Genomic DNA, 6,092 nt, shown 5'->3' with positions numbered 1-6,092 from the left:
GCCCAAACCACCATCCCTTTTCCTATGGAGAGCTCCATGTTTTTCCAAGGTGCCTGCAAGTATAGCCAGGGTAGACTTGTCACTAGCCACTCCTGGATCTGAGTGACAGCTTGTGCTAAACTTTTTCAATTTCTGTCCCTTGAACCTCATTGTCCCCAAAGGAACTTGACTCTTGCTTTGATGTACACGCGCACACACACACACCCCATTCCTGCAGGGCCTTTGTGGATCAGAAAGCCTTTACTCAAAGTCTGAGATGACAGAGGGGGTCTCATGTGAAACACCTTTTTTCTTTTTTTTTTTTTTTTAATTAATTTTTATTGTAGGTTGTTCAAAACATTACATAGTTCTTGATATATTATATTTCACACTTTGATTCAAGTGGGATATGAACTCCCATTTTTACCCCATATACAGATTGCAGAATCACATCAGTTGCACAACCATTGATTTACATATTGCCATTCTGGTGTCTGTTGTACTCTGCTGCCTTTCCTATCCTCTACTATCCCCCCTCCCCCATCCCCTCCCCTCTTCTCTCTCACCTTTTTTCTTAAATGACCATTCATGAGCAGGCTTCCCTCCCTCACCAGGTTTTTCCCTCTGATTGCACCTGAGGTTTCCTCATCTCCCCACCTTGCTGCTGGCACTCTTTCGCCCTTCCTCTTCCCCCCCTTTCTAGATGCCTCTCCCAATTCTTATCCCAATATTCAGAGTAAAGGTGATAGACTGAATTTTTGGTCCTAATTCTCTACCCTCCTCTGTGTCCTTTCCCATGTGATTTTGTAGTTCCCTCCCAAGCAGAGGACTGTGCTTTCCTGCCCATCAGCCTGGGTTCAGCCACAGAACTCATATGGTCAATGGGATGTTAACTGAAATGACATAAGCCAAAACACAAGATATGCTTGCATAGTGGGGCTTGATCTCTTACCTCTGTACTCCCTGAAATGAAATTCTCCTGGGTAGTTGTTGTTCCATTAACCTAGGCCCCAGAATGAACATGGGGCAGATCTGAGCCCCACCTGCACAGAGGAGCCCACCCCCTGGACCCACAGCTGGAAGCAGAGCAGTCAAATTGAGCTCAGGTTAAATCAGCAAATCCTTGCTGACCTGCAGGCACACAAGTAAGAATAAATAATTTTCTTAAGCCACTGAGTTTTAGGGATTTTTTTTTTTTTTTTTTTTTTGGCAGGCTATTAGAGTAGTTGATGCTGGAAAGGGTGCGGCTGCCATAACAAAACCTTAAATATGGGTTTTGGGACCAGGTAATCAGCAGCAAGGAAACATTTACAGGAAGGAGGCTGGAGAATGGTGAGGAAAACACGGGAAAGGCAGCCTGTGTTAAGTAGTGTAAAACATTTAATAAAACTGCTGTGGCGAAGATCCAAATGGCAGAAATTTTAATGAACTTTTATTAGAGTTGAGAGAAGACATCTAGAATCAGAATGTCAAAAGTAGGATTTTCAGATACTCTCACCCACCGCTGGCGTGTGTAGTGAGCTGGCTACCAGATACATGAAAATCACACGAAACAGAAATAATTTTGAAAAGCGAAAGCCGGACTGCTCAGCGACCTTAAGGGTCCTGCTTCCACACTGGAAGGAGCAAGAGTGAGCCAGCGTTTTTTATTTTTATATGGGGGATACACAAAGACTTTTCCATAGAATATTCTTCACCAAATAAGGCAGGGGTGGGGGGGGTGCTGTCCAGCCCAACTCCAGAGCTACAGAGCAGCCTCTATAGCCAAGCGAAGACTGAGGTCATGTGCTTTGCATAATAAGCCACAAAATGACTTGCAATGCTGGACCAAAATCTCCTTGGCTTCAAGGCCAAGTAGAAGCTATGCAAATAGCTCAGAGGAGGCCCCCCACAGAATACTAGATAAATTTTTAAAGTTATTACTACAAGAAAGACATGTTCTGAAAAAACCTGAGCAGTTTTGCAAGCAATAGCTAGAAAGAATATAAGTCTAGAAATTGCTAGGTTGAAAAATAGAAGTTTATAATCTTCAGCCTCCCTAATCAGTAAAATGCTTAAATTAAAATATGATTTGCAAGCAAAAACCTAATTAAGGGTATAGGTCCTTTGAATTGACAAAAGGGCTTCTAGAAAGATTAGGGTGTGTTCCTACACAATCCTGTTGAATCTGTACACAGACGTGTCAAAAGGAATTATGAGTGCGGCTTTTGTCATATGGCATTTACTGGAATAAAATACACAGAAAATTCACAATGTTTTCAAAAGCTATTTATTAGCAAAAGTACCTCCAGCCTGTATTAAAAGAAGCAGAGATTTCCCCAACTTTCTGTGGGAATGTATGAAGCTGAGAAAGCTTATCAGCCACTAACATGTGTATACTCTTCAAATGCTTTTAAGGCACTCTTCAGAATTAACCAAGGGAGTTGTTGAAAAGGAAGAATTTCAAAAGGGCAGAACCAAGACCTGTAGAGAATGAACTGGGAAACCATTCCCAGAAGAAATCAAGGGCCTGATCTAAAAACATAACTAACTCCCAGGGTAGGGAGATCTTACAATGTTTGCCCAATGGGGCTTCAGAATTGCTATGGGCCAGTGACATCCTCCCACTCATCCTCCTTCTCAAATGACAGTGCTTATTGCAGTTACCTTATTCCTGTTCCAAAATAGTATGCTGGGTGTGGGGGTGAGGAGGCAGATAACTGTGTCTTTTTAATTCATAGATCTTGGAATCCAGAGGAACCACATCCAGGCCTGATGTAGATCATGAGACCTTGGACTTTGAGCCTTATAAGGCTTTGAGTCTGGATGAGACTTTGGAGGATTTGGGGATTGGGGGTGAATGTGCTTTGCATGTGGGAGGAAACCACATAGCTGTTAAGAAGGCAGACTTTGGTCAATTCACTTATTGTTCTCAACCCTTCATTCCTCCCTGTGTCCCAAGCCTATTGGCATGACTTGTAGTTTATTCCTCTAGAAGCAGAATACACTTCCCTGCCCCTTGACTTAGGCCTTATTGCATTAGCCAACAGAATATTAACAAATAAGACGCGAGAGAAGGCTTAAGATGCTGGACCCCTGACATCATCACAAGATGAGCTCCTCCTGGGTAGCTGCTGTCCCTTCAGCCTGTCTGAGTAAATATCTGTAGAGCAGATCCATTCCCCAAAAGAAAGAAACCAAGCTGGGATAGAGACACAGTTCAAAGCACAAAAGAATTAATGATGATGTTTTAATCCACCAGGCTGGGTGTTTATTATTCAACAGTAGCTAACTAATACACTTACCATTTGCCTCTGTTGTCCCTACCCTCCAAGGACTCTAGGCTAATACTTGCACATCAAAAGCACATTGAGGGATGGGTTCTGGCTCAATGGTAGAGCGCGTGCCTAGCATGTGTGAGGCACTGGGTTTGACCCTCAGCACTGCATAAAAATAAATAAACAAATAAAGGCATTGTATCCATCTACAACTAAAAAAGAAAAAAAAAACTTAAAAAACACACACACACACATTGAGGTTTTTAGCTAAACAGAATTGCTTCCTAAGACTACTTCCTAACAAAATCCATGTTCCTAACAAGATGGTTGGGTTTTAAATGACAATTTTTAATTTTCTGTTTGATTGGTTTATCAGTTGGAAATATGTTTTGCTATAAGAGAAAATCCCCAAAACAGTGACTTAGATGAATAATGGGTTTGTTCCTTTTACAGATGGGTGGATAGATGAAATAGGTAGATAGATATAATAACTTAAATGAATAAAGGATTTATTTGATGGGTGAATAAATGCATATACAGAGAAAGATAGAAAATGTTTTATGTGGCTATATACAACTTATATGTGTATATATTATATATATATATATATATATGAATATACATACATGTATTTTTTTTAGAGAGAGAATGAGAGACTGAGAGAGAGGGAGAAAAGAGAGAATTTTTTAATGTTTATTTTTCAGCTTTTGGCGGATATAACATCGTTGCTTGTATGTGGTGCTGAAGATCGAACCCGGGCCACATGCATGCCAGGTGAGCGCGCTACCGCTTGAGCCACATCCCCAGCCCATACATGTATTTTCAATCTTGCCAGAGGTCTCAGTTTGCTTAGTGCTTTCAAAAAACTTTCGGGTGGGGTTGTAGCTCAGGGGTAGAGCACTTACCTAGCACATATGAGGCAATGGGTTCGATCCTCAGCAGCACATACAAATAAATAAATAAAATAAAGACACTGCGTCCATCTACAGCTAAAAATATTTTTTTTAAAAAAACTCTGAGCTTTATTGATATTTCTTATTGCATCTCTGTTTTCTAATATATGATCTTAGCTTTTTCTATGTCCTTCTTTCTACCTTCCTTAAATTTTCTTTTTTTTTTTTTTAACTTTTAGGTAATGAACACATTAATGGTATCCTCTACTACTGAGCCACAGCCCTATCCTCTCCCTCTTAGTTTTTTAAAACATGTTTTTTCAATGTTCTGGTTATAAAACATCCAAGGTAGTTGTGGATTTGCTTCTGCTGCTTCTCTTCTTATTTCCTAATGGGTTTTGTGGTGAAGTACCACAGCCACTATCTACTCAGGTCAATTTTAAATAAGAATGTTTAGATTGTAGGGTTTGGGACCATGAAAACTGCCTGTATGAAAGCTGGACTTTGGCCATGAATTCTCTTGAGAAATGTTGTTTCCAGTGCCAAAGCAAAGAAAGACAACCATTCTTACTGTCCACCTATGCGTGGCATATTTTTACATTCTAGTTTCCCCTTTTCCTGAGGTAAATATCTTCTCGGGTCCCAATGTGAAGCTATAATTCGGTTCTTACCCTGCTTGGACCGAGGTAAATACCTTATAGTTGGTAGAAGCATTAGTGTTTACTTATCTTCAGAGATGATTTTCAAAATATTTGTCAGATAGCATAAACACAAACCAATCAGAACAGATGCAGATTGTATCCTTGTGTAACTTCTGAACATTGATTCGAACTTAGTAGGTTTGTGTTACTGTTTTTTTTCCTAATTTTCTTGATGATTTTCCTGAAAGGTTATCTTCTTTTAACTTTAAATAATTTGTTGCAATAATATTAGGAGACAGAGTTCACAACATTCTTGGAATTAGTCTAAGCCAATTTATTTGGCTCACGAAACAAAGCATCTGATAGTGAGCAATCCAAAGCTGGGATTGTAGCTTAATGTCATATGAATCCTAGTCTCTCTCAATCTTCTTGCTTTGCTAGCCTTAGTATTTGCCACTTCACAGACACATGATGGTGGCTGAACTTCTAAATTTCAGGCCTGCCTAGAGGCAGAAAGAAAACTGGAAAAAGCACTTTAAAAATGACATTCAACTAGAAGTCTTAGTGGACTCTGTAAACAGTACTGTTCCAGAATTCCCATTGGATGACTTCTTGATCACTTATTATTGGGAAGAAGTTGGTCACAAGACCATGCCTAGCTTAATTACTGGCTGAGAGTAAGATTACCAGGATGGTGGTGGGAGTGTGCCTCAGTTGGGTAAAAAAAAATGGGTTGGAACATACACTCTTGAACCAGAATCCTTTTAAACAAGCCTTTCTGCACCCATCCCCATTTCTGTACTTCAATATATTTTTTTCTTTGGCTGTTTTCTAGAATTTCCGTGTAGACTTTAGAAAGTCCCAATCTCCTCTCTGAACACCCTTCAGTTCTAGAGTCCAAGAAGCAGCAAGACAGACACACACCTGGGAAACTGGACACTATAAGCTAAGACAGAAACAATATCAAACAAGTACGTCTGATCCAACAAGAGAATTCATCCTAAATCCAGAAGCCACCGAATTCATGCAGCTGCCTGGATTTCAGGTTAGTATGAATTAACACTTAAACGAAGTGGGGTCTGGGTCTCTAAACAGACCAAAAGGTATGTGGCGGCTCAGGTCCCACACACCACTACTTACCTCTCTTCTACACTAATAGAGGGGGGAAAGGGAGGTTTGTTGGGGGTGGCAGAACTGGAAGCCACAGGAAAGGCTCTGCGACGCCGCTGCCCAGCACAGTGCCAGTCACAGAGGGGAACACTGGTCCCTTCACTGAGTATTTACTGAGTATTTATCGTATTATATCTACGATATACCAAACA

Source organism: Callospermophilus lateralis, chromosome 2 (genome assembly GCF_048772815.1).
Source record: "Callospermophilus lateralis isolate mCalLat2 chromosome 2, mCalLat2.hap1, whole genome shotgun sequence".
NCBI classification, from domain to species: domain Eukaryota; kingdom Metazoa; phylum Chordata; class Mammalia; order Rodentia; family Sciuridae; genus Callospermophilus; species Callospermophilus lateralis.
This window is presented reverse-complemented; position numbering follows the sequence as displayed.